The sequence below is a fragment of the Microtus ochrogaster genome, chromosome 10 (assembly GCF_000317375.1).
Source record: "Microtus ochrogaster isolate Prairie Vole_2 chromosome 10, MicOch1.0, whole genome shotgun sequence".
NCBI classification, from domain to species: Eukaryota; Metazoa; Chordata; class Mammalia; order Rodentia; family Cricetidae; genus Microtus; species Microtus ochrogaster.
This window is the reverse complement of record NC_022016.1, coordinates 64454229-64479216: the sequence shown is the minus strand read 5'-3', so window position 1 is coordinate 64479216 and position 24988 is coordinate 64454229. Positions and strand designations below refer to the sequence as shown.

At 39.8% G+C, this 24988-nt stretch overlaps 1 pseudogene; it reads left to right on the top strand.

Moving 5' to 3' along the window:
* The first annotated feature begins 5501 nt into the window (after positions 1-5501).
* The window catches only part of LOC106143907, a 25895-nt pseudogene continuing 6408 nt past the window's right edge, over positions 5502-24988 (top strand).

The following is a 24988-nucleotide window of genomic DNA, read 5'->3' as shown; positions in this document are numbered from 1 at the left end:
CTAATAATTAAGGGTGTTGAACATTTCCTTAAGCCATTTTAGATTCCTCTGTTGAGAGTTCTCTATTTAGGTCTGTACTCCATTTTTTATTGGATTATTTGTTCTTTTGATAACCAATTTCTTGAGTTCTTTGTATATTTTGGAGATCAGACCTCTGTCTGATGTGGAGTTAGTGAAGATCTTTTACCATTCTGTAGGCTGTCTTTTTGTCTTGTTGACCATGTCCTTTGTTTTACTGAAGCTTTTCAGTTTCAGGAGGTACCATTTATTAATTGTTTCTCTCAGTTTCTGTGCCGCTGGGTTTATATTTAGGAAGTGGTCTTCTGTACCAATACGTTCAAGTGTATTTCCTACTTTCTCTTCTATAAGGTTCAGTGTGGCTGGCTTTATGTTGAGGTCTTTGATCCATTTGGACTTACCTGAGTTTTGTGTATGGTGATTGATATGGGTCAATTTTCATTCTACATGTTGACATCCAGTTATGCCAGAACCATTTGTTCTTTTTTTTCCCATTTGATAATTTTTGCTTCATTGTCAAAAATTGGGTGTTCGAAGGTGTATGGATTAATATCGGGGTCCTAAATTCAGTTCCATTGATCCTCCTATCTGTTCTTATGCCAATACCAGGATATTTTCAGTATTGTAGTTTTGTAGCAGAATTTGAAGTCAGGGATTGGGATGCCTCCAGAGTTCTTTTATTGTACAGGATTGTTTTTGTTATCCTGGGATTCCACAAGTAATATTTTAAATCACAAAGTGTACCCCATTTTCTTAAGGTCACATGGTCTTATGTTCAGGGCGATATAAAAGCCAAACCAAGCACTATCCAACTCTGGAAAAGTAAACTTTCAACGGCAGGGGCTCTTGGTCCTACAGATGCTTCATTTGGCTTCCCAGCTATAGCTACATCTTCTAAGAAAAGTGGTTGCATAAGGCATTGATACCACCAGTTCACAAATCCGGAAGCTTTGTGAGCAGGAAACAGGTGGCTTTATTTGGAGCATAGCTCAGGAAGGAAGCTGACTCCAGATCACAAAGGGCTAGGAATGCTGCACTATGTTATTAACCCATGCCATGCCCTGAAGTTATTTCAGATCGTGTGCTCTTCAATAAATACATTGGTATGGACATGGGCCGAGTCTTGCCAAACCCTAGATCTGGATCATAATGTTTGGAAAGAAACAGAAGAGCCTATTTTCAGTAAGGGTACCCTGCCCTCCCTTAGGATTGGATGGGGAGGGGGAGGGGGAAGCAGGAGAGAAATGGGAGGAGGGGAGGAAGTGGAAATTTTGAATGGTATTATTTATAAAGCAATAAAAAATTAAAAGACTTGCTTGGTAGTTTCACATTGTTACCACAGGAGGGCGGTGTGAAGCCATCGAATCTCAGAGTATAAGCTCCAGCTCCGCTCAAAGTTTCAATCAGATTTTCTATGAATTTTACAAATCACTGCCTTTGGGTATTGTTCTGTGTTGTCCAAATGCACATATAGAAATAATAACAGTACTTTTCAAGTTTTAACTATGCCTTGCTGTTCTCCAGGTCGAATTCAAATGTGTTCTTTAAGTTTGCAACTACACAGGAGCCACTGACATTCTTTCCTTTTACAGAATTCAGCTCGTGATACAGTCTAACACCATACCCTCTGTTGTACAGATAAGAAAAATAGTCCCCAAGAGGGGCCCTGGCCAGAATGATTGCAGTTGTGCCATAAAAAGGGCGAGATAGCAGCAGTAGCAGTCAAGGGACCACCTCGGTCCAGATTTTGTCTTTGCCATTAGATGAGCAGGGGAGAGAATACGAAAATAATTTTGACCTCATGCCTCAGTTTGCCTGTTTCAACTTCTTCAAACCAAATTCATCTCTAAAATTTATTTTGAAACCTTCCAATGGCTTCCAGCAATGAATAAAAACCACATGTGTCAGGTAGCATCACTGGAATTCTAAAAGATAAATGTTCATAGGTAGAAATTGTGCTGGTGCTATTGGCACTACAACGGACAAGTTTTACTACTGTAAACTTTTCTATTTTTTTCTTACGAAGTCTAATCTTTTCAAAGCTTTGACAAAGTCTTTCGGATTTTTGTTTTTGTGTACATGCTTCTGAGAGAGGGATTTTTTTTTATCTATGGGCTCAGCCTGCAAAAATAACTCTTGAGCATTTAACTGCTTCTTTTTTTTTATTTTTATTTTTTGAGACAGGGTTTCTCCGTAGCTTTTTCTAATCACTGGTATTATCATCATGACCCAAGCCAACTGACAGCTTCCTTGGGGAGCTCAGTTCCTACTGGGCATCAGAGAGCGATGATCCGGGATCTGGGCGTGGGCTGTGCTGAGTGAAACTGTAAGGGGGGGAGGTTTGTACAGGTGACTGGAAAAACCCTGTTGAGAAGGTCTCTAAACAAAGCCCCTGAGGACAACATATACTAACCCATGCAGCCGTCCAGCTCTGCAGATGGAGAGGGGACTATGAGACAGGCATTTGCCTGCTGCCTTCACCGAGGGCAAGTGACTCTAGGCCAACTAACAGAAAACAGTGGTGGACGAGGTCTAGGGGATTCGAAAAGTCGGATTACAGGGGCCACACAGGACATGGTGAAAACTTTAAGTGAGCTGAGAAGCCAGTAGACAGCTGTTTGAGAAACTGCCTGGTATGATCTGGTTTTGTTTGTAATGTGCTATCCAGCAAGAATGGGCCTGACCGCTCACAGCACAAGCACAGGGAAGAAAAGAGGCAAGGGCATTAGCAGTGGAGATGGTGAGAAGAGACTGGAAAACGGAAGATGCATTTGGAGGGTAGATCCAGCCAGATGAATTCGACTTATAAGAATTACAAAAGCACACCTAAGAAGTCTTAGGCTGGGCAGTCGTGAGCCAGCCAGAGAAGAAGCAGGATGTGACTGCCTCGTCGGAAAAAAAAAAAAAAAAAAAGGTTTTAATTTTGCAGCCTGTACTCTAGACAGTGAAGGAGAGTGCCTACGGGCATCCAAGAACTACAATTCCCAGAAGGCGTCAGTGCGGGCTCCTGGCCGGATGCAGTCTCTATTTGAGCGCTGCTGGTCCGAGCTGGGCGGGGGTCTCTGATGGCAGCCTTCCTGGCGTTCCCTAGCAAGGCAGTGATTTTTCCCGGGAACGGAAGCGGGGATGTGGCTGGAGCAGGTTCCCGGTTTCCAGTGTCTGGCTAGAAACATGCCGGACGCAACCTCAGTTTAAAAGTGGTGAGCTGCTGTTCATTAAAGGTGGGACCGCATTACTTACAAACTGCCCCTTTGAGTAGCAGACTGTTTTATCCTGAACACAGTTACAGGCCGGGAGAGCATCTTGCTGCCTTTCATGGAGACAGAGCTGCACTGTGATGAGAAGACCATCATCATAGGCCACAGCTCCACGGCTATCGCAGCCATGAGGCATGCAGAGACACAGGAGGGGAAGGCTAGCCTGACCCGGGCTTAGAAAAGAAACAGCAAGAAGACCCAGATATCCTGAGTCTCATTCCAAATTATAACGCGGTAGCTTCTGCAAGGTGTGACCCACTCCTGACATCTTAGTACTTGGGAAGCTGCAGAAGGTAGATCTGGAATTTGAGGCCTACCTAAGCTAAATATTTAGTAAAACCCTGTCTTAAAATAAAACAAACAAAAAACCCCAAAAAACAAACCTAAACAAACTTTTATGAAACGTATGAGAGACACCTTTTCTTTTTGAAGTAAAATTTTCTCTTACTGGGTTAAGAAAACATGATTAAAAGTCCAGAATGTTCTTACAATTCAAAACTCTAGCTGCTGCTTCAATCTGGCTCAAGATAGCAAACTCAAATTTGGGTCTTCATCACTCAGATCCCTGACCCCACCCCAGGTCCTTCTGACAAGCTGAGAGACCAGCAGCTAAAGATGCTGAGTCAGGAAACTGCAGGGGACAGATATCTGCATTGCTTGCCACCTGTATACCAACTTCAGGAAGACTCGCACGATCAGGGCATTGGGAGTGCTGCAATACAGAAATGTCACAAGTGTTGGTCTTTTTTTCTAAGCTGGGGACTATATACGTGTGTGTGTGTGTGTGTGTGTGTGTGTGTACATATAATCCCTACATGAATTATGGCAGCTGGCAACTCTGTAATTGAAAGATTTGGGAAAGCTACAAGACAAAGACCAAGTTATCCATTTGCGAATTTAGTCGAAAACATTTTAGATTCTCTACAAATTACAGGCAGTGGTGGTACATACCTTTAATCCCAGCACTTGGGAGGCAAAGGCAGGCGGATCTCTGTGAGTTCAAGGCCTGATCTACAGAGCAAGTTCTAGGACAGAGCTACACAGAGAAACCTGGTCTCAAAAAAAGGGGAGGGGGGAGAAAGAAAGAAAAAGCCTTAGATAACCAAAATGAATGTAATGCTAAAGGGTGGGAAACAAGGGAGCAATTTGTACTGTTAAGTTTTAAGTATTTTCCAAAAGAACTTTTCACAATGCAAGTTCAATTCTGTAAAGAGTTCGGCCTCTTAACTTCTACAGATCATTCAAGCATTCCAACATTTTTCTTACTTTCACTAAAAAAGAACTCTTTTTAAAATAATATACTTTATATTAACATATATTGGATTACAAGTTTCATTATGACATTTTCATTCATGTTTATAATCATAAACATAATATACTCATAGTCATATGTAAAAAAAAAATAAAACTTTTATTTACCAGGGGGGAAAAAAAGAAGTCTTAGGCTGAGAGCCAAAAGATTCTCATTCCTGAAAATAAAACCTGGGAGAGGAGCAGACTCGGTTGTTAACTAACCAAGTTGTCAGAAGGACTTCTTATTGTCCAGGCCAGAGGATTCCTAAGTTGATAATGAAAATCATAAACAAAGAAAATGTCCAGGAAACTTGGCCTGGTGGTGCACAGCTGTAATTGCAGCACTTAAGAGGCTGAGACAAGAAGGTAGCCATAAGTTTCAAGTTGGCCTATTCTCCACAGCAAGTTCCAGGCTAGTCAGGGCTGCATAACAAGACTGTGTCTCAAAAACATACAAAAGAATTCCAAAGAAAAAACTAAAACAAATGAAAATTGTGGAGTGAGACAGCGAACATTAAAATTCACGTACAAAAATAACTACACTTCTGCAATTTCAAAAATACCAATAGTAACAACACTAAAACCAATGGAAAGCCCACATAGCCTCTGTCATAGATAAGCAGATAGATAGGTAGATAGATAAGTAGGCAGACAGATTGGTTGATAGGTAGATGACCGACAGATCATAGATAAATGCTAAGTAGGTAGAAACAGGAAGAGGAAGAAGCTTCATATTTTGTAAGAAATACCAGCTGCTGTCCTTTTCTGAGGTGCTAGCTTCAGTACAGGTGCAAAGGTGCAGGAAGCAATAGAGCCCTGCACACCCCTGCTAACCTAGCCCCTCACCCACTCTGCTAAGTTATCTATCCTCCCACATGCAAAGCAGAAGTTTAGACTAGAAAATTCCTACCAGCCAAGCTTGTCTGTAAGGTCATGCGTCAGATAAACTTTACGATAAACCTGATGGAAGACGTGGAGGTGAACTCACCCATGGTTTTAGTCAGGGTCAGAGAGGAAGGTAGGGATAAATGACGATGTGAGATTGCACCTTTCTGATTAGCCAAGCAATGAGGAAAGGGAGGAAATGCCGTGAGTCTAGGACTATAAAGATTGCTCTTTACAATCAGTGCCCTGCTATCTTGGGCCAACACTGGTCTTTACAAAGTCATAAAATAAAGTGTCTCGCTTTCACTACACTGAGTCTCTGGAACTCTTATTATGAAGGGAGGATCTTTGTTTCCCACAATTTCTAGAAAGGGGAACATTTAAAACCAGTGGATAGAAACCAGTTAGGTAGGTAACGGGGGGGGGGTGAAGTTTTATCTTTATCTACTTCTTACAACAAGAGTATCAGATGATCAAAAACAATGTAAAAGTGGATCCAGGAAATAAGTCTTCAATGTGGGAGAATTGCATTGTGCTTTTGAAATGGGAATATTATGTCTAAGCATGGCACAAGTCTTTGAAAACAGATTGAGAATTTTGACATTATATACACAAACACATCACACACATACCACACACACATCACACACACACACATACCACACACCATACACAAAGTAAACACAATATACACACCACAAACACATACACACCATACACATAACACACATAAACACACCACACACATACACAACACACAACACTACACACCACACACATACACACCATGCATACACCACACACATATACACCACACACACACCACATACATACACACCACACACACCACACACATACACACCACATAACACCACACACATAGCACACACACCACACACACACTACATACCATACACAATACATACACCACACACACACACACACACACACACACACACTTCTTTGCAATAACAATACTGCAGGCAAAATGACCAGGAGAATTGTTTAAGAAATATTAACAACACATAATAACTGATAAAGGCCTAGTTCCTTAGAAATATGTCAATATGTATTTCTGCTTTGTTAATACACCATGATCAAGGTAACTTAGAAAACGTTTATTTGTCTTGAACTTTCAGTGATGGGTCCATGCCCATCATAGCAGGGAGCATGGCACATGTGGGCAAGGTTGACACTGGATCAGTAGCTGAGAGCTTCCATCCTGATACACAGACACAAAAAGACTCCCAAGAAAAGCTAACTGAAATTCTCATGGACTTTTGAAACTTCAAGCCCACTGACAGTGACACACCTTCTTCAATGTCACTACCCCTTCTAATCCTGCCCCAAAAGTTCTACGAAGCATCAACTACATGAGCCTTAGGAGGCCATTCTCCTGAAAACCATCATATAGTTCAGATCAACAAGAAAAGGATCTGTTACAGGAGAGAAGATTTGGTTTTTAAATCAATACTAAATAAATAAATGCAAGTAGCTTTTTAAAATGAGTGGCAACACTATAAAGTTTTAAAATAACACAATTAAAAAGATAACAAAAATTAGAGACAATGCAATCACTTTTGTCTTATTCACTTAAGAAGTAGTCACAAGTTCTGAACATCATTGTACATGGTGTCAGGGACTCAAGCCTGGGGATCAAGTTATATTTATCAATATTTAACTATATATGTTCTTTCACCTAGTTGTCCTACTTTCATAAATTTGTCCTAAAGATGTAAATAAGAATTTAAAATAAATTTTAGATACAAGCATTATTGTAGTTTATATCTATAATATTTCCCCAAAGCTCATTCCTCGACAGAAGGCTTTATCCCCAACTGATGTCACTATTAGAAAGTAGTGGATTCTTTGGAAGGTTCAGCCTTGTTGAAGGAGGAACAAAGCCGAGCTTGGAGGCAGAGCCTGTAGGGAGTGATTTTCTTGTGTGCCATCATCTGCCCTGCTCTGATGTGACAGCTTACAGCTTGGTGCCTTACTGGGTGCCCAGGAAGGTTTCATTATACAAGGGAGCTATTGCTCTCCTTAACAACCACCAAAGGCAAGTGCTTTACTCCATGATGAGGGTGCACTAACCACTATGATACTATGCCTTATCTTAGTTCCAGAGCAAAAATGGAAAGTAACAGTTAACAGCTAACCACACTCTCGGAGTGTATTTATGTTCTCTGACTTGAAGCTGCCCATCTCTTGAACTTTAGTCCAATGACATGGAGCAGGCTAGCTTACTTACTCTGCCTTCTCCAGGTGAATATACCACATTTCCCTTGTTCCTTCTCCTTCCTTTGGAGTCAACTAGCATCTCTGAAACCTTAACATTCAAATAAGAAATGCACTTCCAGCTCAGAAAGACTTATCTTGACCACCAGACCTCTAGAGGTCACCAGTAGCATTTGTTTGTCAAACCTTGCTTTACTTTTCTCAGTAATACTTGGGGTTATTTATTTTTTCAGGTCTCATTTATTGGTTTATTATGAGCTACCTCCAATCTGGACATACATCCATAAGGGTAAGATAGCCGTACCCTTAATAAGGCCACAATAAATGTCTGTGAGAGAGGAAGAAAACATTCTTATCAGCAACAATAAACCCGTTTATGGTCTTGCCACTGACACAGAACTAGGGCAAAGTTAAACTGGCTTACACACTGGGTCACAGCGACTATCGTTGCATTACAGTAAACATTGCTCTATCAACCTTTGTATGGAGTTGAATTATTAAGTTCTTTAATTTCTTACCTTTATTTGTACAAGCACTGATGTAAAATGCATCAACACCTGCTGTTAGTCTTCCCAGTAACCTGGTTCCTATATTCTCCCTTCTATTTCCATAGCTCTTATTACCTATAAGCTAGGATGTGTGCATAACAATATATGTAGTTACATATAAGTATGCATGTGTATACATATATAAGTTTATATATATATGTGTGTGTTTCATATATTAGTCTACATATATAACATACTTCATGTGTTCACATGGATATTATATATATAGATATAGATATAGATATAGATATAGATATAGATATAGATATAGATATAGATATAGATATACACACTTTTGACCATTTAGTCTCTTCATTCATATCTTAACCGCATCCCAGCTTTATTTTGGAGAAGGTACATGCTTTCCATTGTGTAAACTTCTTAATGGGGCTAAAAACCCATCTGTGAAGGGTTCTTGTAACTGTCAACATAACAAAATTTAGGATTCCCCAGGAAGAGAATTTCAACAAAAGGGTGTCTGAATTAGTTTGACTTAGGAGGTGTCTTTGGGAGATGGTCTTGATTATGCTAATTTCAGAGGGAAGATCTGGTGCTCAGGGAAGCACCATTCCCTAGGAAGGAGACTGTGAACGATGAAAGTGTGGAAAACACTAGCAGATTCACTGTTATCTGTGGATGCAACGTGGCCAGTTGTTTCAATTTTCTGCTACCTTGACTTTCCAAAACTGATTGCCTGAACCCTGGAATTGTGAGTTAGGTAAGCCATTTCTTTCTTAATTTGCTTTTGCCCAGATAACTTATGACCATCATAAGAAACTAATGTAAGTCTTCTAGCAGAGAACCAAACATATGACCTATCTAGGTTAGCAAGAAGTTTCCTCCTCTCCTTGATGTCAACCTCTGATACCTAGAAACATTGTCTGCCTTGGACTCCCAGTGGCCACAGAGAGCTGGGACCCAGGGAGACAATTTTCACAGTCCTTCCTGTCCTCCAGTGTGATCTCTCCTGTCTTACCCCCAGCCCTGTAGCAACCTGCTTGCCGGTGCTTTTCCTCCCACCCTACCTTCTTTCTTTGGGGAATCTGCCATCCCTTTGTTCTTTGGTTCAAATTCAGCTTTACTCATTCCTGGAGACACTGCCAGCTCCCTTCTAGCCCATTCCTAATTGTGTCAGTCTCTATACCTAGACACATCATCTACCTGAGATTCCTAGTGGCCACACCAGGCAGGGACTCAGGTGATTGTCACTGTCTTTCCTCTTCTCCATTATGATCTCTCCTGTCCCACCAAGTCCTGTAGCATCATGTTGAAAGGTTCCACTCCTGCCACTTCAGTTCCATGCACTAGAGACTCCAACTCTTAGTGTAGATCCAGGGCTCCACTAGCACTTTCATCCTTGTCTCTCCAAGCATAGTCTTTGTCTCACCAAAACCTATTCGTAGGTGTGCCTCTTCCCAGCACACCTCACACTTCCTAGGGACCTACCTTCTTCCTGGAGACAGGAAGCTCTTTCCTGCAACCAAGCAAAAATGAAACAGGGAGATGCTGGAGTTAAATAATGACAGGAATCAAATGGATCTAGCAGACATTTGCACAACATTTCACCCAAACACAAAATAACATACTTTCTTTTCAGTAGCTCATGAATACTCTACAAAATTTACCAAACACTTGAACACAAACAAAACTCAAATACAAAACACAAAAAGTGAAATAGCAGACTACATTCTATCTGACAACTGGGGCTTAGACCTGTATATGGACAACAACAGGAATAAACTCATGAAAATTGAACAACTCACTACTAAATGAAAAATAACTTCATCTGGACATGAAGGAGGAATTTTTAAAGCATTTAAGAATTACATGATGATGAAAACACAGCATATTTAATTCTATAGTGTACAATGAATGCAGTTTTAAGAGGCAAGTTCATAGCACTAAGTACCTACATTAAAAAAGTTAGAGAGATCTTATATTAGTAATTTAACAGCACACCTATTTAGCTTTAGGACAAACTGAAGACATAACAGCCCCTGGGGTCTGTGGTGATGTCCTTAGCCTGTGTGCAACAGGAAGTCATAGGAACCATACATTTTGAAATCCAAGGATTATGCTATGTAGGTCCTGTCCTTCCCTATCCCTGGGATGACTAGCCGTGCCCTTTGTTGGAGATCTGGCTCCATCCCCATGGAAAACTGGATCCCATGCTCAGGAGAGATGGCTCTACTCCACACCACAGACATGGAAGAGTTGGTCACTATGGCATGGACCTAGGAGAACTGGCTCCACACCTTACCTGAGGGAGGTAGTCCCAATGTCCCAGACTGATCAGCTCAGTCACAACCCATACCCATATTCTGGGACTTTGATTGACCCACCATAACTTCTGCCATGTCTATGTCCTGCTAGAGTACATGAAGGGACTGTTTCTACAGAATTATTCCACAGGATCTCCATGTATTGGGCAATAGCAAGATGTCCAAGAGCAGTTTTGGCGAGGGACCAGTAAGGATAATGTGCTGAGGACTTGAACCAGATCAATAACTCATCTCAATGAACATTTTGTGGGTGGGGCTGATTGGATAAAGGGGTATACTGTATGGCACACTGCAGACCCTAATATCACTAGGATGAATGAGAAGGTGTTGGCAAGATCAAGGACTGAGGTGGGTATTTTTGCATATCTTGTTTTGTTCTTAATTGATTTGGGGGAGGAAGGGAAATGCTGCAGGGGTAAGGGGAGGTTATGAAGGGACTAAGAGGTGAACAGGACTGGGTGGATAATATGAAATTCCCAAAGATTCAATAAAGAACTATGTTTAAAAAAATTGTACTCTACCAAACTGAAAAATATAAAAGAAATGGATGAATTTTGTGATATATGTAATCTATCAAAGATAAATCAAGATTAGATAAGCAATTTAAACTGGCCCAAAATGCCTAATAATAGCAAAATATACAGAAGTCTTCCAATGAAAAAAACCGGACCGGACCAACCAACCAAAAAAAACAACCAAATAACAACAACAAAAAACCCTGGATCAGATGGATTTGGCTCATAATTCTATCAGACAATAAAAGGATAATTATTACCAATACCCATCAATTTATTCTATGAAATAGAAGCTAAATATTTCTTAATTCACTTTGAGGTCACAACGACTCTCATACCTAAATTATACAAGGACCCAACAAAGAAAGATGTTACAGACCGATATCTCTTATGAGCATAGATGTAAACATTCTCAAGAAAATACTTGGAAACTGAAGAATAAGAACACATCAGAAAGGTAAAGATTTCCACCACAATAAATAGGCTTCATTTCAGAGATACAGGGATGGTTCAGTATATATACATAATCCACCTCAAAAACAGACTAAAAGACAAAAAATTGCATGAGTAGAATGTGGGAAGTAGCCTTCAATGCATGGGCACAGGAGACCACTCCCCAAATATAACCCCAGTAGCATAGACAATAAGAACAACAATAAATAAATGGGACCTCCTGAAACCGAGAAGCTTCTATAAAGCAAAGGACACAGTCAATAAGACAAAAAGGCAGCTTACTGAATGGGAAAATAATCTTCACCAACTTCACATCAGACAAAGAACTGATCTCCAAAATATATAAAGAACTCAAGAAATTAGACATTAAAATTCTAAATAACCCAATTGAAAAGTGGTGTACTAGACTAAACAGAGAATTCTCAACAGAAGAATTTGAAATGGCCAAAAGATACTTAAGGACATGTTCAACTTCCTTAGCTGTCAGGGAAATGCAAATCAAAACAACTCTGAGATACTATCTTACACCTGTCAAAATGGCTAAAATCAAAACCACTAATGATATCCTTTGCTGGAGAGGATATGGAACAAGGGGAACACTCATCCATTGCTGGTGAGAATGCAAACTTGTACAACCACTTTGGAAATGAGTGTGGCAGTGTCTCAGAAAACTAGGAATCAACCCACCTCGGGATCCAGCAATACCACTCTTGTGAATATATCCAAAAGATGCTCAGTCATACCACAAAAGCATTCGTTCAACTATGTTCAAAGTAGTATAATTTGAAACAGACAAAAAAATTGGGAGTATGGGGGCAGGGGGTAGATGGAAGGGGAGAAGAGGAGGTTGAGGAGAACTCGAGGGAATGGGATAGTCGAGATGGAAGAAGGACAGATATGAGAGCAAGCAAAGAGATATATTGATCGAGGGAGCCATTATGGGGTTAGCAAGAAACCTGGCTCTAGAAAAATTCCCAGGAATCCACAAGGATGACCCCAGCTAAGATCCCAAGCAATAGAGGAAAGGGTGTCCAAACTGGCCTGCCCTGTAGTCAGACTGATGATTATCTTAAATATCACCATAGAACCTTCATCCAGCAACAGATGGAAACAGAGGCCATGACCCCTATTGGAGCACTGGACTGAGCTCCCAAGATCCAGTTGAAGAGTGGAAGGAGTGAGAGTATGAGCAAGGAATTCAAAACCATGAGGGGTTCATTCACTGAGATAGTTTGCCTGAGCTAATGGGAGTTCACTAACTCCAACAGGACTGGGAGTAAATAAGCATGGGAACAAACAAGTCCCTCTGAATAGGGTGGACAGTTGGGGCAGACTGAGGGGCCGCTGATGTGACACTGGGATGTGTCTCTATTGCATGTCCTTGTTTTTTGGGATCCTATTCTCTTTGGATGTATACCTTGCTCAACATAGATGTAGTAGGGAGGGCCTTGAACTTTCCATAGGGCGGGATACATTGCCCTCTCTTAGGATTGGAGGCGGTTGGGGTGGTAGGGTCTGTGGAGGGAGGGGGAGGGGAGGGGGAGGGGAAGGTAGGGAGAGGGAAGGGAAGGGGAAGGGAGGGAGAGGAGGGGAGGGAATGGGAATTTAGATTGGTATTTTTTTAATTAAAATAAATAAATAGAGCTTTAAAAGCCAGAACATACAAAAAAAAAATCCTGGTATTTCCTTAATAGCTTAACAGAAGCTAAGATAAGCTGTTAGCTGTGGGTGCAGGTTCTGAGCAGACAAACATTGTCTTTGGCTTCCTAGAATAAAGTTGGGTAATTTTCCATAGGATTCTCAATCCCATGTTCAAATCAAACTGGAGAATCAAATTCCAATTAATCCTGAAATAGGCTTAGCAAGAATACAAGATGCAGGAATGTCTGCATTGCCTTGCCTGATCACAGTAGCTAAGGCAGAGGTTTTGAGGCTTGGATGACATGTGGAAAACCTGTCTCAAAATAGAGAGGAGGGGCAGTGGAGCTTGGGCTCATCAGTGGCTGAGCTGTTGCTTGGCATATTTGCAACTCTGGCTTCAACTCTCAGCACCACAAAATAAACCTATAAAATACCAAAAGAAGTGAGTTCTTGAACATGAAGATGAACTGTGTGTGTTTTAATAAAAATACTGTATTCTAGAGTCTTGGATCTTTTACAGGATGTAGGGGTAATAAATAATTGTCAGTCCTTTGTAAAAAAGAAGAAGAAAAGAAAGAAAGAGAGAGAGAGAGAGAGAGAGAGAGAGAGAGAGAGAGAGAGAGAAAGAAAGAAAGAGAGAGAGAGAGACAGAAAGAAAGAAAGAAAGAAAGAAAAGAAAGAAAGAAAGAAAGAAAGAAAGAAAGAAAGAAAAAATGGTATTACAATCACATGAAGGGGCAGATAAACTAGGACGTGATATGTGTCTAATAAACTACATCAGGTCATGGCAGGAACTGGCCAAAGGAACTTAAATACTTGCTTTTGTTTGATTTCTTTTTTTGAAAAAAAATCCTCACTGTACATTGAAGCTACTCATCTACAACTTTCTGGAGTTGTGGTCATTCAAGGAGAGTCAACTAGAAGGACAATGCTGATTCCCCACAGGATTTTCTCCTTTTCCTTTTAGAGCTCAACATTTCCTCTGACTTCAGTCTTCTTGCTAATGCGGATGTCAGGTACCATTATCTACTTCTCGTCTGCTCTTGCAGCTTTGTGTTACTCACTTTAGAAAAGCAATCAATTGTTCAGCGTTAATACAAAAAAGAAAAAGATCACAAGTTATTATTGTTGTTGTTGTTTTCAAAGTTGTTCTTTGTTTTAACTCTTTCTCATCTTAGCTGCCAGTACAGCACTTCCATCTGCTTTTTTCCAGCATAGTCAGAGCCTGGGAATTTAAGAAAGAACTGATCTGTGAATATGTGTCTCAAGGAAAGAAATTCTAGACAAGGAACAACAGCCAGAAGGTGAGGGCAGTAAAATTTCTTGCCATGTTCAAGAATATCAGTCAGTTTGATGGACAACTGAACCTATTTTATTTCTGTAAGTTTTCACAGGTAAAATTAATATTATCACATGTGGGTGCTGGTGGAAGAGTATACAAGCAATTATAGTATAGACAGTGGTTTACTATCTTTGTGTGACTTGAGTTGTCCAGTCCCCCTTGTCCTCCATGAATTAAACTGAAAATTAGATTAATAAGATTATCAACATCATCATTACTACTACTACCATAGAATTAGTATGCTAGTATATCTAGAAAGGACCAGAACTAATAGTCTTATCCTGCCTTTGCCATTTATATCATACAATTAATTTTCCACATAGAAGTAATAAGTTCATTTAATCCTTTCCCAAGCTCCCCATGCTCCCAATTTACTCAGGAGATCTTGTCTTTTTCTACTTCCCATGTAGATTATTAGATCCATGTATGTCTCTCCTAGGGTCCTCATTGTTATCTAGGTTCTCTGGAATTGATTTGTGGGTGGTTTTCTTTGCTTTATGTTTAAAATCCACTTATGAGTGAGTACATGTGATAATTGTCTTTCTGGGTCTGAGTTACCTCACTCAGAATGATGTTTTCTAGCTCCATCCACTTGCCTGCAAAATTCAAGATGTCGTTATTTTTTTTTTTGAGGGGAACAGAGAACAATGCAGTGCTCAATAAAAAAAGAAATGAGAAAAAATATTTAAAAATGCTTTACATTTCATCAGAAAATAAGACTCACTTTGGAATATGATCAAAGTACAATGTATGTAATTCTCAGAGAATTAATAAAAATAATTTTAAGATTAAAACAGAGTCCATTTAATGACCACATTATTTTAATAAAAACACTGTCTTACTCATGTGGAAATTACATAATAGTTAAGGAGCAAGGTGCTATAGAATTACCTATAAACACACATGCTCCTGATGGTTTCTCTGAGGAAAATAAATTATGGAAGGGAAATAAGAAAGGGTGAAAAGACAACAGTAGCTTCAAGACCATCAGTATGAGAGTTCAAAGGAGGTGGCACTTAAGAGACACTTTGTGAAAGCAGGAGCAGGAGTCATATGAATTTCAGAGGAGAGCTTTCTGGCACAATGTGTTGCAAGCACAGAGGACACTGAATCATAGAGAATAACACTGGCAGAAAGAGGAAATGGGTACTCAAGGACCAGCTCAGCCTAAGCTACAGTCAAGAGCCACGGGACTTGGTGTGAGTATAAGAGAAATTCCATGGAGGATTGAGTCCAGGGCTTACTAAGTCATGTGTTTAAACTGTCAGATAATGTCTCTGGAAGCCCTGTAGATTCAGACTGAACATGGACTTAAGACTAGAAAAACTACCGCATGCAATATCAGCTTCCTGGTATGAGAGCTGGTGGCATGAACCAGGAAGCAATCAGATGGAAAAACAAGAAGGGATTTGAGACTCAGTATATTTTCCACAGTAGAATTAAAATGTTCACTGGGGAGCTGAGAGAAAAATAAAAACCTTCCATTTCTTCACTGTAAGAAAGCAAGAGAGAAAGACAAGACTGTCCTAATTAAAGTATGTCACAGTGTATCCATGGTTGTCTCATTTTCCCAATCAGCTCGACAATGAATTGTAGAGCTTTCCTGTGAATAAGAAATATCTTCTTGAACCACATCAAAACATTTTTAGATACTGGTAAGATCCGGAATTGTTTGTTTCTCATATTGTCAACAAACACCAGGCAGATTGGAATCCTGATGAGCTGAGAGAATTCATTGATGCTTTCCTAAAGGAAATGGGAAAGGTGAAGAAGACACTGCCTGTATCATCTTCTCATGGAAGAATTAAAGGTTTAATAGTTTGATGCTAAAACAGGCTACTGCAAACTTAGTGGTTTAAAATAGCAGGGTTTTTTTAAAGTTACAGTTCTACAAAACGAAAATATACAATAAGATTTCCTTATTTTCAGTGTACTAACTGTACACTGTGTATCTATGCTATCTAAATTAGAAGGCTCTCTGGGGTATCAATTTTGAGGGCTCCACAGCTTCTAGAAGATGTCCAAATGCCTATATGTGCAGGGTTTGGTACAGTTATTATTCTCTTCATTATTTATGCATCCTCTATAAGTATGCTCTGGAACTCAGGAAGCATTGACTGAGTTTCTGATTTGGATTGGTGAGAAGGAATATGTGTTGAACATGGCTATAAATTTGAAAGGGGAGGCAGCATATCTAAATCTGCTTGACTTAAATAAATAGTTCAGACTTCTAGAGTCTGACCCCAGGTCATTTATTTTAGCCATATTAAAACACAGCAAACTTTTAAAAAAATAGTTTTCTGATAGCAATTGGCTGAGTCCTATGAACATAACAAATCTTAAGGCATGTTTATAATGAAATTCCTTACAAAGTACACCTGGCTTCTTTCACAAAGATGGGCACTGTTGACTCAGAGAGTGCTCAAGGTTTAGGATCTAGGGAGGACTGTGATAAGCATAATTACTGTAGAAATCAGGTTTGGCTTGGTCCAAGATAACATGGGAGGCAGATGAACTTAAAGGCAATGCTCAAGATTTAGGGGGAAAGGGTTCAAGATGAACAAAACATTAATTTGAAAGGATTTGGGTGAAGCCTAGCCCTACAGATGGTAAAGAATCAACCACTTTGCAAACTGCATCCATTCCCAGCATTCTTGGAGGAAGACAAATAAGCATCTCCTTCCTTGGAGGAGACAAGTATATGAATTTAATTTTCCTGGCTTCTCCAGCGCTTATCTGTGCACAAGGACCTTTTGCTCACTGCAGCTAAACTTGTAGGTGCTTCCTCAAACTCCATGCTAGGACTGATTTCTCTTTTCGACTTTCCATCTCTCCTACTCTGATCCTAGGCCCCTTCTTCTACACTCTTTTGATGACATTAGGGCTACTTGTTAAAATTAGATCTTCTAATTTCAAAATCATTTTATTAATCACATCTACAAAACATCTCTTTTGACAAATTAGGTAATGTGCACATGTTCTAGGGATATGTACGTAAGTGTTTAAATTTTATTTATTTAGTCTTATTTCATCTACCTGAGATGAATAAACATAGTGCCAGTATTTTATTTTTGTCGAGTGGCAACAACTCAAGAAAAAGGCATGGGTTCATGGGTTGAATGGTATTTGGCTTATATCCCTGAAAATGTCAAAATATTTCCTTTGCATTCTGCATCTCCTTTCTCTTATCCATATCTGAAGAACTGTGAAAAGGGCAAAAGTATCAATTAACCTGGAGAACTGCATTTTATTTCAAATCATACCGACTTCAGAACACAAGAAACATTGAACTGCATGCTAGAATTTACCCTTACTGTCTAGATGAGAATTTATCCTCCCTCTTTTCTCCTTATCACCACTGTCCATCCTTCTAGACAGGACTCAGTAACATTGCCAAATCGGATGTAGTTTTGCATTCAGTGGGCTAAAGACACCATTGCACCAACATTGTCATCTGTGACTCATGAAGTTTGGACACCTCTTCTTGCAGTGGGCAGAGGGTCAACATCTTGTAACTTATATTTTACTTTACTGGAATAGTAAACATTAAGCACATTGTCTTCCCATGGGAGATGGTGCTGGTCATATTGTGTTCAGGTATAGGCTATTAACATGAGAAATAATATTGACAAATTGAAGTTTCCAGAGGCGGGGCAAAGATAATGGGATCTGATAAGAAATAAATTTTGGAAAAAGAGATTTCAACTGTAAAGGTTATAAAAGTTAGTTATCAATGGCTTTGTCTCACACTGTGGAATTACATTATTATTTTGGGCATTCAGAAAATAGTTTGATTGTTAACTATTCACTATGTGGTTTTTAAACTTCGCAAAATTTAAAAAAAAAAATGTCCTCTCAAGGAATGTGTCTTATTTCAACTTTATAAAACAGGCGATGGAATAAAGGAAATCTAAAGTGACTTAGGTCACACAGCTAATATGTGATACCATTGATATTTGTCTTAGTTGGGGATTTTACTTCTGTGAAGAGACACCATGACCATAACAACTCTTATAAAGAAAAAACGTCTAATTGCGAGTGGTTTGCTTATGACTTCAGAGGTTCAGTTTCAGTCCAAAATCATCATGATGGAGAGCACTGTGACCTGCAGGCAGACATGGTGCAGAGTAGCTGAGAGTCCTATATCTTGAAAGCAACAGGAAGTTGACTGACACATTGGTGATATCCTGGCCATATGAAACCCCAAAGCCCATCTCCATGGTGTCACACTTTCTCCAACAAAGCCACTCCTCCTAATAGTACCACTCCTGATGAGATTATGAGGGCCAATTATATTCAAACACCACAATATTGAATGTTAAGTCTGTCAAAGGCACATTCTCTTTACAGTCTAATGGCTTCTCAGAATTTGCAAGCATGAGAGTGTGGTTCCATTAACCTGAGTGAAAGAAGTTTTCTGTTAGCACTTGGGAAAGGGCATTTGTGATACCTCTGCTTACTTGTCAAGTCTTAGAGAGGATCATTTTCCTGTGGTTGTTTCCCTCCAGTTCACTTCCTAGGGTAATGACTTTGTGTTTAGGGGCAAAAAAAAAACCCTCTAGATAAATGAATATGTATTTTCCAGCAGCCAGTGAAGACTACAAGTTTCAATGAAGAAAACCTCATCTGCAGCACTCTGGACCTCTACTTTGCTGGAACAGAGACAACATCCACGACCCTGCGCTGGATTCTGCTGTACATGAATCTCTACCCAAAAGTCCAAGGTGAGCATGTGATTTGCACACAAAGTAGAATGGTGTTTCTAGAATTTGTGTCTCAGAAAGGACCAGAAGATGGCAATGGTGGAGTGGGAAAAGTTGGAAGAGCTATGATACAGTGTGAACTTAGGGATAGACATGTCCTGAAGATGTTTTGTCAGCATCTTGATTGCCAAGGTACAGATATTAGAGACTGTTTCCCTAAGTAAAAACAAGTCAAGTGGCACAGCCAGGTGGTCTCAGGTAAGAGTGGCATTACCGCATGAGCATCCACTGATGTGATCCTTTATAACTATACATTAGCATTTTTCCATGGATTCTGTAGAAACTCCAAAGTTTGCTATCTGACATCCAGTGCTGTCACTTCTCTGATTTCAAGCATCACCACCCTTTCATGAGATCTTGTTCTGTTACATTTCTTCTCTTTTCACTGAACTTACTCTTACCTCAAACTTAAAACATTTGTCTTCTCTCTACCAAGAATGCACTGTCTTAAGTTCTCCCCCATCTAGAAGAATCATCTCAGATAATACCTCCTTATAATGCTTTAGATTCCTCCAGGGATTTTCTGACTGGGAAATTACTGTCATTGTCTTACTCCAGAGATGATGTGGAGGAAGCATACACATCCTTCTGCTCACAGATAAGCACTAGTAGTGCCAGTAATGTTAAACACAGTGTTGTCTCTATAAAGAGAGAGATATATAACCTGTTTTATACTCAAAATTTTGAAAGCAGACATAGTTTATATCCTAGTGACATTTGTCCTATCTGGGTGGCCAGGCTACACCCAATGCTTCCTTAGACATTTATCTTATACAGATCTTCTTAGAAGCTGTCTTCATGAAAGATGTCACTTTACAGTTTCGAAGTAGTCATGTCTTAAGGTTTTTCTTATACACATACAGTTGAGTTTAATATCTCCAACAAACTTTTTTCCAAATTTTCAAACAAACTTGAATATCCCTTAAAAAAACTAATCTAGGTCCAAGTCTGGATGTTTTAACAAACACTAGCTACTGAATGATATTGAACCAAACTACTTTCTTTATAAATTTATTTATTTATTAAAGATTTCTGTCTCTTCCCCGCCACTGCCTCCCATTTCCCTCCCCCTCCCCCAATCAAGTCCCCCTCCCTCATTAGCCCAAAGAGCAATCAGGGTTCCCTGACCTGTGGGAAGTCCAAGGAACCCCCACCTCCATCCAGGTCTAGTAAGGTGAACATCCAAACTGTCTAGGCTCCCACAAAGCCAGTACGTGCAGTAGGATCAGAAACCCATTGCCATTGTTCTTGAGTTCTCAGTAGTCCTCGTTGTCCGCTATGTTCTGCGAGTCCGGTTTTATCCCAGGCTTTTTCAGACCCTGGCCAGCTGGCCTTGGTGAGTTCCCAATAGAGCATCCCCATTGTCTCAGTGTGTGGGTGCACCCCTCGCGGTCCTGAGTTCCTTTTAATCTCCCACAAATCTGTACTTGGTTGGCAGAGGTCCACCCCTCCCAGATGGCTGCCACTGCCAATGTCTCAGTGTGCCTCTACTGTTAGCTTTGCACATTGATTTTTGTCTCTCTATTGATTGAGGGACGGTGGTTCAGTCCATTTTTTCTTCCTCTTAGGAGTAGAAGATTTTAGTAGATGAGGATAGGAATACTTTCATTTTATGAAACATCTTATTTTCTAAATTGTGATTAAGTATTCATTAATGTCCCATAATACCTATTTAGTAATTTTAGAAAAAACACTCGATTAAACAACAAGATGGAAATACAGAATTTAATAGATGCTCCTATTTTCTCCAAGAAAAAGTACGGACAGTGATTGATGGAGTGATTGGCTATGAGAGGCAGAGAAGCTTGCCTGACCAAGAGTTCATGCCCTACTTTAATCCATGAGGTACAGAGAATGGGCAACATCATACCCTTAATGTTCCCAGGGAAGTGAGAGTTGACATTAAGTTGACTGAATTCCATCGGCTAAAGGTAACTCCCAACTTTAGGTACATAAGTCCATGTTGGATATCAACTACCATACCAATTTAAAGGTGGTAGGTATTCATGTCCTAAGAAGTTATTTTAATGGGGAAGTGGACATCTGGTGAAGTACTCCTGGATATTCATACATATTGTTGGCTGTGGTGTTGGGGTTTGGATCAAACATGTTTAGGCAAAATCTAGCTTTATTTCCCTTGGATAATCTCATCTTCCTGTGTTAATGTGAACATGTAGGTGGCATGCATAACTTTCCATCAAACTTTATCTACTTGGGCAGGTCTCAGAACTAGGAACCTGCATGCCGAGTTTAGGAAATTCTTTACAATCCTCAAAAGATCACATATTAAGATATAAAACACATTTGAGGCACATGGATCAACACCAGAGAGAGAGAGGCTAACATCTCTAACAGTGTCCCCATGGACATATTTCCAGCTTTTACTTACAACCCCATAGTATCTCAAAGAAAGACATCCCATAGTGAAATATCAGTTTGAAGAATGGGAGGGACGGGAGCAATATTTATAAGGCAATCATGACGTTCTGCAGACTTTTTTCTCTTCCAAAATATCATCCTAATTTTTTAGAGTAATCATCTCCCATTTGCTATATTGGAAAGTTAAGTCTCAGGGAAACTGAATTTACACCAAAGCACTTTCTTCTACAAAGTGACAAGAGATAGGCTCCAGAACCAAGCCTGCCCTGAGGATTCATACTGGCCCATGCTCCATCCACAGGAGTTACTGCATTTGACATTAGAGCATCTCATTTCCTTTTTACTCCATGAATCCCTGTCCAACTCCCTGTCTTCATACACCTTATGCTGATCCCATTACTACCCATCTCTCCTGGCCACCAGCATTCCCTCTCTATAATACACAACTGAAACTCCCTCCCATGCTGTCTGATGACCTGTCTCTGAGGATCTAGGTCAGTTATCTCAGACCCTTGAATATATTGTTCTTGGAGATGCTCTACAGCATCATATCCAGAAAAACTCATCCACCCATCTCTACACAGCCACCTTATATTTAGAATCAGAGGGGCAGCCACTGTATTTACCATTCCCTTCGTCAGTGAAAATCTCGTGGCTGGAAATTGATTTCTCAATTACCCAGGTGTGTTTGCATTTTTCTTATTCATTTACTTAACCCTAGGCATCCAGTGAAATGCTTCCCACAGACTTCGAACATCAGCTCTGACACCTGTCCTGGGTATTGAGAAATCTAAATAACTATGTGTAGTGGAGGTTATAAGCCATGGCCTTGCTAGCAGAAAGACGTGGTTCCAGTAACGACTCCACTTCCTGCAACTATGTGAGCATATTATGTAACCATAAAGAGTTTCAGTTTTTTGACTCAAACCTTTTCATAAGATCCAAGTAGAAATAAAATGAGATTAGGTGTGTAGGGTATTATACTCAGAATTAAAGATAATTTTTAGCTCAAGCCAATATTTATTAAATACCACCAAACCTTGACTTGGGGCTGGAGGGGACTAAGAACATGGAGTCGCTACTTGAAAGCCATGAGGACTGCCCAGAAGAAAGCCCTCTGCCTCTCTGTGGATGAAGGGAAGGTAGAGTGAGGAGCAGGACAACCATGGTGTGCCATTGTATGAGTCTCGGAAAACAGATTAAATGTCACGTGTCACATTAAGTGAGAAATTGAAAAGGAGGTAAGAGAATCTAGAGAGATTTAAAGAATCTCCCAGAAGTACTGGTGAAAGAAGAGCATGGGGGAAAGGCTCATGACAGGGATCATACACGTACCTGTCAAAGCAAGAGTTCTTTCTTATGCATCTGTACATCTTTGACTAACTGTGGTGTGACTCTGTGTTATGCCTCATTAACATTCTGTGGAAGAGAACAGAGAAGTAGAGGATATACTACCATGGACCTGACCTTTGTGAACGGTAAGGTTTAATATCTTTCTTTGCTTACAGGACCTTTCTGTAGACACATATCTTAACCTCTTCCAGTTAAGCAGATATATTCGTAACAAAGAGAAGTATAGACATGCTGATAAAATTTCCTATAAAGTAATTACAATCCATGACTAAAAGCTGTATGTATAAAAGGGAAAGAATGGGTGCATAGTTCAAATGATAGTAGATTGGTGAGGGTGGAAAGTTCAGGACGTCAAGAGTCTCAGGCATAGGAGCTTGAGAACCACTCCCTTATCTGTCTACCTGGGTATGCAGGCTATATTTCAAGCTATGACACCTTGATACCTTCTGTAGGGAACAGTGACCCTACACAATTTGACTACACTACACGGGGACCCCAAAGAGTGGCCCAATCCAGATGTTTTGAATCCAGAGCACTTTTTGTATAATGGGCAGTTTAAGAAGAGAGAATCTTTTCTGCTGTTCTCAATTAGTTGTGATTGGCAAGAGAGGGTTCAGAGCTCCTCCTTGGTCCTTCTGCATTCTTCTCCTTGCAGTCCTCTGCTTCAGGTGTATACTGTGCATGTGGCTTTGCCCGTGGCTCCACCCAACTGTCACTGTGAACAGGGACTGCTGCAGATCACCCTTATTTCTCTCTGGCTCTATTTTATACAACATGGGGGAAGAGACCCAAATATTGCCTCGTCTTCACAAAGAAATCTGGATACCTGCCATATTGCTAGAGTAATGAAGTGTTCATAAGTATTTTAACAAGATGATCTCCTACCTTTTACTCAGAAATAGAGCTGTGTATTAATAAGGACATTGGATGAGGCTAGGGAGAATGGCTCCTTACTTAACACAATGAGAAAACAATACAGCAATTTTAAATGGCACCTGCTGAACTGGATCAGGTTCTGCTAGACACACATTCCTCTAAAGGTCAACGCTTATTATGAGTCTTATCTATACTTTTCAAATAGAGTTAAGACATATTCATGGTAAAAACAGGAAAGGTCTCTTGTGGCATAAAACTTCTGATAAAATAGATACTATAAAGTCTAGGCATTCCTTCTGGACTTCCTTGTGCAAATAGTCTCAGATTTTGTATTGTAGCATAGCGTTGTAACCACACAGTTCAGCTGAAACTCTTTCTGCTTGCTGCTTATGACATGAATTTCTGAGAAGCTTCCCCTGATGTTTGCTGCAATGGTGGTGAAAGGAATCTCAGATGCTCGTGTCCCTAAATTTTTATTTACCTTTTAGATGGAGTAGTTTGCACGTAAGTACCTGCATATACCACAGCAATTGGTTGAAGTCAAATTACAACATATAAGATTAAATCATTTCTTTCCATCTTGTGGTTGCCACATATTGAACTTATGTTGCCACTCTCGGTGGCAATGCCTTTACCCATGGAACAATCTTGCTAGGTCCACTAGATGCCTTTAAGATGAGAAAGAAGACTTTAGGACAAGAGAATATTAGACTATTTGTCTTCGGATCTTAAAAATCCCTTTTGTGTAGGTGCTTCTTTTTACCCTCATGTAAAAAGTTTTTTTTGTCCATTTTCATTACTTTAAGAAAACTACGCAGTGATTCACTGGTGTCTTATTATTTGTCATATTATTCAGAATTTTGTTACATCTTTTAATTACATATTTCATAAGTGCATTGCCTCAGGTTGTTTTCTATTGCTCTGATAAAAACCATAACCTCAAGCAAATAGGGAATAAAGGGTCTCTTTCATTTTACATTACATACTCCTTCACAAAGGCAAGTCAGGGCAAGAACTCAAGGTAGGAACTTGGAGGCAGACACCGTGTTCTTTATTGGAGTGTTCCCCATGGTTTTCTCAGCCAGCTTTCTTTTTTATTTTTCATTAATGGTATAATTTTATTTTTTTTATTTTTTTTTTTTTGA